The 11,782-nt window shown below is 36.7% G+C and overlaps 2 protein-coding genes across 5 annotated transcripts in view; one reads left to right on the top strand and one right to left on the bottom strand.

The window, feature by feature from the left end:
- Positions 1 to 11,782, bottom strand: part of LOC105147015 (sosondowah) — a 355,053-nt gene that overhangs the window by 115,224 nt on the left and 228,047 nt on the right. The gene's annotated exons all lie outside the window — the stretch shown is intronic.
- Positions 1 to 11,782, top strand: part of LOC105147013 (homeobox protein caupolican) — a 76,048-nt gene that overhangs the window by 30,759 nt on the left and 33,507 nt on the right. The gene's annotated exons all lie outside the window — the stretch shown is intronic.

The raw sequence follows: 11,782 nt of genomic DNA, 5'->3' as shown, positions 1-11,782 counted from the left end.
CCTTCTTCGTTAGTAGTAGGCTAGAGTGCGAAGCTTATAGAACGAACTTGGAGCTCAGCGACGCGACGGCCGTCGCTCACGAGCGTGACGCGTCGAGGAAAAGGGCCGCATTCTAATGCTCATTTAGCGCAAATGTAATCTGATGCTTGATCTCTTTAATGCAGTGATTAATGCCAATACAAGAGGAGAATAGTTGCACTTAACAATGCTAGAGTCACATCTAGCATTAAATGCGATCGGAATACTAGAAATTCTCTGATACAAGAAATTTCAATTTATAATAAACTCCTTGCGATACGGATTTCGCGTGAAAAATATGATTTAATTAATTAATCGATATTCAACGAATAATATTTCTCATGATTGTCTAAAAAAAAAACAAAAATATAAGCATAAAGATATATCGCAAAAATTTTACAGCTTTGGCCATAAGTATTCCCACATTAACATTCTATATCTAACAAAATGTAAATTAAAATACAGATTTATTAAAAAGTAATATCTATTTTTACAATAATTTTAGTATTTTATAACAATTTTAGTGTTAGTTTTACTTTAGCTTTTACTATTGCTTCTTTCAATAAAATATTGTATAATAAATTAGGGGCTTTATATATTTATGGCTAAGGTTATATATAGACAATACTATTAACTTTAAGAGAGAAAAATCATCTTTTATTAATCAATCTTCTTTAAATAAATTATTATTCGATTAAATCAATTACCTAAGAGAATTAATTAATTATCACTAATATATTCTCACGAAAGAGAATCTATGCAAAAGAGAGTTTGTAATGATTGCTTGTTCGAGCGCATTGAATCTAATTTCTTTTTCATGTCGGCTCCAATCTAATGAGAGTATGGCATCCGAGCTGCTTTTATGAGGATGATTGACGCGCGACTTTCTGCACAGAATAATAATTAAAGAGTCATACGCTTGCAATACTGCATGAGGCTTACTTAATCAATAAGTTACTTAACGTGCGCTTTCTTTCCTCGTGACATACGTGTAAAAATTAGAGGTCAAACGAACGAGATAAAATAGAAATTCCTTTTTAAATAAATAATCTTAAATTGATCAATACATTAATACGTATTTAAACAAGAAGAAAACATTTTACATTTCCGTTGGATTACAAGCTAATTGCGAATGACAGAAATAGCAAGAAGGCGCTAATATACAAGAAAAAATAATTAAAAAGTGGAAGTAAATACTTTTGCTCGAGAAAACTTTGCTGAACGAAAACAAGTTCTTGTGATTCTTAATGACAAATAACACTCGTTCCTTTTATTGCCTTAACCGGATTTATTTCACTCTTCATAAAAAATGAATATTCTAAATATAATATAATTTTAATTTGCATATTAAGTAAAGAAACAGATTATACCGTTGAGACAGACTGAATAAATGTTATAAACTATTTACGACTTTGTTGTTGACTATTTTTGTTGACAGAACAATAACGATGTAAAAGATATCCGTAATGTATATAGCCTATTGTGTTATTCATCATTGTATTCGTGATTGACGATAAAAAAAGATTGCCTACTAACAAGTTTTGCCATGAATAATTATCTAAAAATAAGCCAAGAAATAAAAATAATATACATTTTGAAAGCTTACACGTACCGTAAAAATACCGTAAGAACTGTAATATCACAATGCTCGCATAAATTCATGTTTGCAGCAATCGTTTGGGAACACAATATTAAAATACGCTGTTAAATATGCGGGGTAACATTAATGTTAACAAAACGTTGGACGATATGATATTATAAAGATGTATTATGTGTCAGTTGTCGAGTTAAATTAGATAGACGGTAATTAAGATTCTAGTGGGCGGTTCGTAATGAATATTCAGACGTATGTTTTGCTCCATTTTGAGTTTTTTTCCGCTTGATTCTACGTATCAAAATTTAACCAGAGAATTTATCAGAAATCGCTCGAACGATTTTATTAATAATTGTTATTTAATTACGTAGAATTAAACATAAAACAAAATAATTTGAGCTGCGAGCCAAATGCTGCCATCAAATGTTATAGAGAAATTGTATAAATGGTTTATATTAATAGATTGGCATTTTGAAACGACAAAAACATTAGATTTATGGCAATTTCTTCTTTTATGCCATAAAGAATAAAAAAATGCAATGGTAGTATAACTTAGATTTTCACGAGAACATTTTCAACCGCAAACTTGTCGTGATACGAGAAGAAGCGCGCGACTTCTCAGATATTCTGTTATGGATTATAATTTTGTTTTCTGTAAACGGGATGACATATGCTCGATGGTGACAGAAGTGCGTCGATGTGTGTTACATCTCTGTTATATTCTCCAAAAAGAGGAGGGAGGCGGAGGAGGGGGGAAGGGAGGGGAAATAAATAATGCTCGATAAAAGCAACGCGCGCGTAAAGCGCACCGAGGATCGCGCAGGTGCAAGTCTGTACATACCGACTCTTGGCAATAATACGGGTAGGTCTGCCCGCATCGGTACGCCGTAGCCGTGGAAGATCCGCGTTGCAACGTGGAGAGTTGTAAATTGCCATTATTCGCCGCAATGTCGTTGAAACGTAGGTATGCGTATGTCGAGGCTTACGTATTCCGGACGTGCCGATGTGCCTTCACCGCTTCCCGGGGGAAAAAAAAGATATCGCATCGAGGCATCCTATCTGCCATAACGAGCTAAGAATTTGCATAATCGCGCTGATGAGCAGCGGTGCCTTCACTTCATAAACACCGTTCCTGATTGATTCATTGGGACGTGAAGTAATTTGTGGAGAAACTTCGTTCGCCATGATATTTCACTATAGCTCGTACCGCGTTATTGCAATACATCATGGCACTTTCGATATCCTGTAAGATATTGCCAAAGTCATGACTTTGTTAGAGTTGCGTTATCGAATGCTAAAACTTAAGCAATACCTGTCGCTTCGATTTCTTAAGATAATTTGCGGATCACACTGCTCATTAACTTAATTTTTTTATCCTGTAGCAAAATATTCCGATATGCATGATGTATACATCAGAAATACTTATAAAAGTTTTTTTCTCTCTTTTCTTTATATAAAATTAATATGAATTAACTTCTTAATGTGAAATTAAATGTGGGCTAAAACATTACGGCGATGAGCCGTTCATTTAATCGTAATCTACATCGTGCAAATGAAGTAAGAGATCCGGTTGCAGTGATTGTACCGTTGGAAACTTCAACGAATGATTAACATGTATATATGAGTAGTAATTATGTATAATTATCTAAATGGCGTTACGAAATTTGTCATGGTTTGCGAACGCGCATTGCAAGCCGCGAGATAATAACTATCTTGTGCCAATGATTTCTAAGCATATGCGATAATTGATGTTTATACTCTACTTATAATACGACTCACCGTAGATAAAACGGAACGAGTCGTAAAATCTACAATTATAATTTTAATTGAGAATTAATTGGACAGATTCGATTAACTAATATACTCTCCAGTGATCTCTTGTCCCCTAAATCATAAATCAATATATATATAATATATATATACAAGTATATATATATATTTATATATATATCGTTTTTGTGATCTAACTGCATTTTAATGTTGTTTCCTATGCATCATACAGCATTAAAATGTATTTATTGTAGTCAGCATAAATGATTGTAAGTGATCTACAATAATGTCATTCACTTCACGATTGAAACGTTATAGAATTATCATTATTAGAAAGAAAATGTACAAGACTGTAAACTAAAGATGTAAAAATGATAAGAATCACGATTTTCGTTTAACTTCTTTTTTTCGCTGGGAGAAGCTGCGTGCCTCCGTATTCTAATGATCGCACTTACTAAAAGGGTTAAACTTTTGAGTTGTGGTCGCTACTGCGTCCCGTCATTCAATACCATCGCTCTATCTACGCTCGAGCATCGTGCTCTGTTCGCTAACAATAAGTTACACTACCGTGATGGCAATAATGGGAATCGTGCAACGCGGTATATCGTGCTCCGCGGCATATAATTACGAACGTCGACACGGAAGCACCTCGGTATCCGCGATATCGATTTTCAGGATCGTGGCCTGTACATTCTCTCTCTCTCTCTTTCTCTCTCTCTCTCTCTCTCTCTCTCTCTCTCTCTCTCTCTCTCTCTCTCTCTCTCTCTCTCCCCGTCTGTCTCGCTTTCATTCACGCCGCCCACTTTTTGCGCTGTTCGCGGCCATTGTTATCGCGAGGGAATCGACGCGAACCCTTGGCAGAGGAGTGACGCGAGAGATCGACGAGCTGCCTCAACTGCGAATACGAGCGCTTTGCTAATCCTCGCCACTCCTCTTGTCTTCATGAACCGGTAATTAGACGATATCCAAGTATTAAGTTATAGTGGTAACGCAGTGATAAATGAGAGAGATGTACAAGACGAAAGAATTGAATTAAAGGAATAATTAGTCTAAAAAAAACGGTAAAAATCATATATTTTCAAAAGAATACATTAACGTTAAATATTTAACTTCTCTTTGCATTACACGGATTTTTTTTCTCGGTCATTATTTATCGGTTAATTATAATTTATTAAAGATACACCGTCGATTCGTGCGGAACTTTTATTTCCTCAATAGCGCGTACCTTTAATGATATACAAATTGCTGCGCCCGTGTAATTACAGAGTAAAACTACAACTTTGTTGGTCGGCTCCGTATCGGTTACAATAATGCCCGGCGAGATATTAGCCTTTCATTTTATGCTCTTCTCACGATCGCATGTCTGAAAAGAGAATTTCGAGGCCCCGCTTACTTCGTTAACTCGCATTATTATGCCGTCGTTATCCGGTTATACTTTATTATTACGCGCTGTTTATCTCGTATCACGCGGGATTTGGCAGCGGCATGAAAACACCGTCGCCCGATGATTGACGGAATCGGCAATTACGCCACAAATTCTCGCACGTACTTGCCGAACGGTCTCGGTTGTGTGTCTCGCCTTTACACGCACGTCGCGCGGAAACCGGTTGCCAGTTTAAAGGTGCACGTGTCTCATCCGCATAGGAACGGCCTCGTTTCGCGCGCGCGCGAATTCATCACTCTCTTTTTTCGCGGATTTCGGAAGAGTCGACAGGACGAAATTCGCCGATTGAACTGGGAGGAGGACAGTTTCTGCAGAGAAACATACATTGGACAGAGTTTGGTTACATTAATTGGAATTCTGGTTAAAAATGAACAAATCAGAATTTTCTGATTGAATCTATTATAACTTTAGTCGAGGTAACCAGAATTCTAATTGCTATAATCAGAATTTTTTGATTCGCTCATTTTCAACCAAAAATTTTCTCTCTGTACGTAAAAAGGATCTTTAAATCGCTTGCTTTTATATCATAGTTATCTTGTAAATAGGAGCATAGTTTTATTTAAAATAAACGGTAAATAATTAAATAATATTGTATAATTTAGAGTTATGGAAGCAAAATATAATTTGTCATAATTTGCGAAACGTGTGTGTGCGAGCGATGTTTGACGTTCCCTCGGTCAATTTAATTCCAGCGGACTGGAGCAGCTCGTAAGAATTTCCCCTGGCTTCGATAAACGCTTCAACGAGCCGCGTAAAAATACTCCGAGTCGTCCGCGGTACTCGACGTTCGCGCCTTCTTAACGTCGAGTTACCGCCGCTTTAACAGAGTCTTTAACGCTTCAAATAGATCTCGTCGCCCTCCAACAAGCGTCCTCCTCCGCAAGCGGTGACGTTTTTAAAGCCACGCTCGCGGAACTCTCGTCTCGTTGTCTGCCGCGTCTCTCTCGGAGACGGACGTAATTAACGTGAAACTGTCGCGTCTGCGTTCGCGCTCATTTAATGTCCGTGATTTTCGTGACAATCCGTTTTCTACACGGTACATTGAGCTTACTAATTAACAATTCGTTCGAATTTGTAAATCTTTATATTGTCTATCATTTGTCACATAAGTCATATTGAAAGAATACACTCTAAAAAGTATTAGTGTGTGACTTTGATACCTCTGATGTGAATTTAACACCCATGCGGGGTCTATGTAATTCTCATTGTGCTGGTGTTAATATTAATACCAACATATAGATTTCAAACTCTGATGTTTATATCAACATGGTAGGTGTAGATTTAAAATTCATAGTATTAAATCCACATGATGTCCGTGTTATTATTAACACAGTGAGAATTATATAGACCCCGCCATTTTTTAGATTGTAGATTTTTTTAAATACATTGAAGTAACTCGATACAGTTTTACCGTTATCGAGTGGAAATAGGAAAGGAGTAATTAATTAATGTCATGTCTCTCAAGTAGTTGATCAAGTCTCCCGTTCTTTTTTATTTTTCGTGACTTTGCAGATTTTCCGACGAGAGAGAGAGAGAGACGAAATCGCGTGGCATTCTGTTAAATTTTAATTGAAGATCCCATCTGTCTGCACGTTATAAAAGTCGCCATGGTGGCTAATTTGTCGAGAGGAAGAGGCCCGTAATGCCGTTGTACAAGAGGTCTAAGGTGGAGAGGACGAAGGGAGAATCAAGATTCTTGCCTGCTTTCGTGATGGTTGTGATTCCGGTGAAGAGAAAAAGATACATGATGGCGTGACATGAAAGAGAGAAAGAAAGAGAGAAGCTGCGGCGTGAGGAAGAAGTGGTCTCTGAGGGAAGGAAGGCAAGCAGAAAAGATAAGCCGCACAACTCAACCTTTCCTGTCGCCATCTTTTCAATATAAACTGCGTCCACGTAATTGATGGCTGCCAGTCCGTCGTAATAAATTTACGAACGTTCGTCTTTTACCTACTGAAAATAATATGATTTGAGCAAACATTGTTTGGCGGAACATTGGTTGAAAGACGTACCTAAATCTAAAATTACTAATAAATTTTAGTTCAAATAAAAAAAAAAAAGTTTTTACCACAATTTCATATCGCAATTCATTAACACTACAATATTTCTTTTTTCTTACTAAAAAATGTTAAAAAGACCAAGCGAATTACTACGGAAAAAAAATGACGAAAAATTAAATATTTCATCAATGTGAAGAATGTAATTATGGAAAAGTCAAAATATTTCAAAATCCCATTTTTTACACCAAAAAAAATATATTATAATATAATATAATCTAAAAAAATAAAAAACAGTCAATAATGATGCTCAATATCTATTTCCAGTGTTAATAGATAAGATAAGTATTTAGTAGTCGATTAAAAGCATAACTCGACATTACGTGTCAATTATTTTCTCATGGATGATGTCAATGACAAATGATTAACCCAAGTACTATCCAGTTTCACTCGGACAAATGTAATCCTATTTATACAGACCGATTGTAACGATATATTTACGTAGCAGATCTGTTTCTTAGAGGATTTCGGGTTCTCCGGGTTTTCATTCAGTCCCCTTCGTTCGCATGTGTGAGTGTTCATGCGTGTTCACAGGGTGCTTTCCATTTGATGATAAATCAATAGAAATGTCGTTTTATCTTTGTTATTTCACTGAATGCCAAAAAAGATAGAATGAAATTTGGTCACTAAATGAAAAGCATCAGTGCGAACTTAACGATGTTCATGACTTTTATATATTAAAGATATAAACTGGTTAAACAAGAGCAGAAATATGTCAGAACAGAAATATGCAGAAAACAATTAAATAATGCAATTCCAAACTATAATAAAGTTTTGAGAACCGTGCAAATTAATTAACAAGGAAACAGTTTGCACGTAATACATTTTATTATAAAACTTTTTACAGCATGAGTTCAATAAAATAAAAATTTTTGAACTCATTTTTCACCGATTGAGTCATTCTGTCATTACAAAGATCGCTACTTAAGTTATACATGGTGAAAGCCGTAAGTGAGAATACTTTCTATCTTGACAAAGTGACGAATCTTGTCAATTTCACAAGGTAGATTATTGGACTATCTCTCGATTAATCATCGCGATAGGTGACATTGACTTATTAGTCTTAGAAGATGCCGCTCATTTCAGGTATTTTCTTTCTCTTTTACGATAATGAAAATTATCGATTATGCAATAATAATTCAACGCGTAGCCATTTGTATAATCGCACGGTTTAAATCAAAAGACCTTCAAATTGGAAAAGGAAATGTTTTATATTTCGTATTAAAATTGTAAAATTTATTAGCACTATTTATTTAATTTCATTTCTATTTTCAAATGTAATATATCAATAAAATTTCTCTGTGTGTCGGATCATCCGATTTAAATTTGAAAAAAAATTTAATATGTCAACGATTACTCGCTATTTAACTGTCATTTATAAATTCCAGAAAACTTTGGCGACATAATTTTCCACGTAAAATTAACGTTAGATCGTGGTCAAGCGGGACGGTGTAACGCGCACTAGTCTAGAAATTATGCCGATAATAGCTGCCATTTTCCGGATCACATCAAATAAGCAAGCTTTCGCCATTCGTATCTTTTTTCATGAGAAGTAGAAATTTACTTGAGCAGCGATATTATTATACAAACCGCAAATATCAAGCAGTAAAGGAATCTCAGCATTTTTGCTGTTTAAGTCTTTTCATAGACGATATTATATAAACCACAAATATCAAGAAATAAAAGAATCCAAGTATTCTTGCTTTCTAATCGATTTTGCGGATAAATACAATCAATATAGTACACTCACGTATTTATAAAATATATATAGTTGGAATTGTTTCTCTCCACGTATAATTATTTTAAAAAAGTATGCTAGTAGTATATATAGACCCGAAGAGAAAATTCTGATAGCGCTCGTATCAGAATTCATACAAAATCCGACACGTTTGGTTACTCGAGGGATTACCAACAAGCGCGTCGCGAAACGATCGGTGACAAGGTGGAACACAAGTGGAGGCGGGATAGGACCATCTCACAGCGACTCTTCCTGCGTCACGAAATCCGAAGGGTTTTCGTGCCGGCGGCTGCTGCGGGGGTGAAAGTGGGGTCTTAAAAGGTTCCGGTGGGAAACCCAGCAGGGCGTGAATGGCTCCAGACACGCTGGAGGTGCCCGGAACGTTTCGTTAGAAGCAAGGAGAAAAAGAGCGGGACGGAGAGAGGGCCGAAGGAGTCGGGGAGAGACTACGAGTGCACATATACACGCGCACACACATGTCGCGTGTTGTTATGCGTGAACGAGAACACACGTGCGCGCGCGCATAGCATGTCCCCGAAATCCGCCGCTACACCGCCGTTACACCACCACCATCGTTATACCACCACGACGAAAGTGCGCGGGGTCTTTGTTCACGAAAGTTCGGTTTACCTCGTTCTTTCGGTAGTTTCGGTGCGGATCCCGCGATGCAACGCGCTGTCCCTTCGCCCTTATATTTTTGCAATGGCGTGGATTCCCGTGATATTTCTTCTGAAAATACGCGTATTGACGCACGCTCATGGAAAATCGATGAGCATAAGATTGTAAACAGCGTTAGCCGGAAATGGCTCAGTGTTGCGGAAGCAACTGCTTGAATTTTCTCACGAAGATAGTTATGCAGATGGTTCATTGTAGATCGAGATAATTATGCAAATCATCGAAACCGCGTAATTCGAGACATAAACAGGGCAGCCGGCAAAATTTGCTGCATCGAGTATCTTTTAAATTCTTTTCTCAGAAAAAAAATGTCCAGGTAGAACACAAAAGTCACACTGAAAAAAAAGATTGGTTGTTGCAACAATTTAAATAGTAAGATATGGCATAGCATTTTTATATGACTACAGCAATCAGTTTTTGGTTGTAGCAACAAATTTTTAGTTGCGTTAACCTATCGAAATCATATACTGACATTGTAGATAGATTAATATAAGTAAAAATTTGCTACTACAACCAAAAACTGATTGCTGCAGCCATATAAAAATGCTATGCCATATTTTACTATCTAAATTGTTGCAGCAACCAATTTCTTCTTTTCTTTCAATGCACAATATTGTTTTCCAGCAAGACTTTGCAAGACACACAACGTAACACAATGAATTATTTCATGTTTAACATTGGCAAACAACGAGGATATATTGATTTACTGTATTACACTGTGTCATCTGTGATCACACTGTGTGTTTCTTTCTGGAAAGCATCTTATCGTAAGTCAGCATGATTTTGGGCGTTTTTCCAGCAAGGACACAATATAATACAATAAATCGTTTCACAGTACATTGTGTCCTTGTTTTGTATTAGCAAATAACAAGAATGTACGTAATAATTCACTGTATTCTCACTGGAAAATGCTCCTATTTGTCACTTATATAAGTTTACTTATAAGTGACAAATGAAGTCATAATGATGTCGTATCCCAACAAACAATTTTGGGCGTTTTCCAACAAGGACAGTGTAATACAGTAAATAGTTTCACAGTATTACATTGTGTCCTTGTTGGCAAACAACAAGAATGTGATAATTCTCACTGGAAAATTCTCCTATTTGTCACTTATAAGTTTACTTATAGGTAACATATGAAGTTATAGTGATGTCCCAGCAAACAAGCTGACATTATTTATCGTTATTTTGACATTAAAGACATCATTTTAACATCAAAATGACGATGAACAACGTCAACTTGTTTGCTAGATTAGTATCATTTTGATTCCGTTCCTGAGTGACTCCACATAATTATACCTAATAATCTTCATTATCTTTATTTATTTTCGGTCGAACTTTCGAGCAAACAGGAGATTGAAGTGAATCGCGTCCCCATGATATTGCTTAACGACCGGGACACAGTTATGTATTTTATCGTGTGAGAAACGATAGAAGTTCCCATCGGTATATATAAAAACTTCGCCACGAGTCACCATATTTTTGTAAACGCGCCGAGTTTGAAATTGATAAGCGACGGGCTTTTAATAATTCACGAGAGAGGTGAAATGCTAAAGCGCGAAGGAGAATCGTTTGCGGGAATAAAGTTCTCGTCGATTCTATTCGTCACGCGCACGCCGCAACGATCCGTGGGCGTTTTCGTGGGTGATTTCGACACGGTCTACGAATAGAAAGGTATTATATACATATGAGGGAGAGAGAGAGAGTCGTTTTCCGTGCTCTCTCTCTCTCTCTCTCTCTCTCCTTCTCTCTTCCGTGTGTAACGGAATGCGAGAGAGAGCTGTCGGAGAGAAGGCTTTATCAACGCAGATATACAACCCGACTCGTGGCGGCTCTCGAGCCTCCCGTCCTCTCGAAATAACTCCGCGCCCTTGCCATATTAATTACCGGGATTCATTCCGTTCTCATTTACAATGGGCTAATTTAGCGTGAGGCAACCTCGATCCCCTGCGCGCTAGCACGCACATGAGAGTGACGTCTCTTTCTGTTTATACGAGCTTAACAAAGCTATTAATCGTGGGAGGAATAATCGCTCTCCGTTAGGCGCTGAGATTGTTTCGATAAAATTAATACATCATGAAATATATATCTTATACTTTTTTTACATAAAATATTCTTGCGCGTTTGTAAAGATAAAGGCGATGATTATCGAAGGCTCATCGATAGAATTTTCATACAAAGAAAAAAAAACCATAAAATCCCAGGTAGAATCTTTTTCTCGTCATCTACCTTGGCAAAAGAAGGGCACCATTATCGATGTTTGTGAATATTGGATTTTTTGAGGTCGCTGAGACGATGTAAATTAGCTAAAAAGGCACTGAGACTAGAAAAAAAATATCTTTTGTGTTTTTTAGCTATATATACATATGTAGTACATATGTATGTCCTTATCATGACACGTCTATGCATATATGCTTACGAACAGCTATTTTACGTGTTATTTATATGTATCTACGTCGAAAAATAAAGAGAATGTGAAATGAATCTCT

The sequence above is a fragment of the Acromyrmex echinatior genome, chromosome 15 (genome assembly GCF_024713525.1).
Source record: "Acromyrmex echinatior isolate Ae372 chromosome 15, ASM2471352v2, whole genome shotgun sequence".
NCBI lineage: Eukaryota > Metazoa > Arthropoda > Insecta > Hymenoptera > Formicidae > Acromyrmex > Acromyrmex echinatior.
The sequence above is the reverse complement of the archived record's forward strand: the minus strand, read 5'-3'. Positions and strand labels throughout refer to the sequence as shown.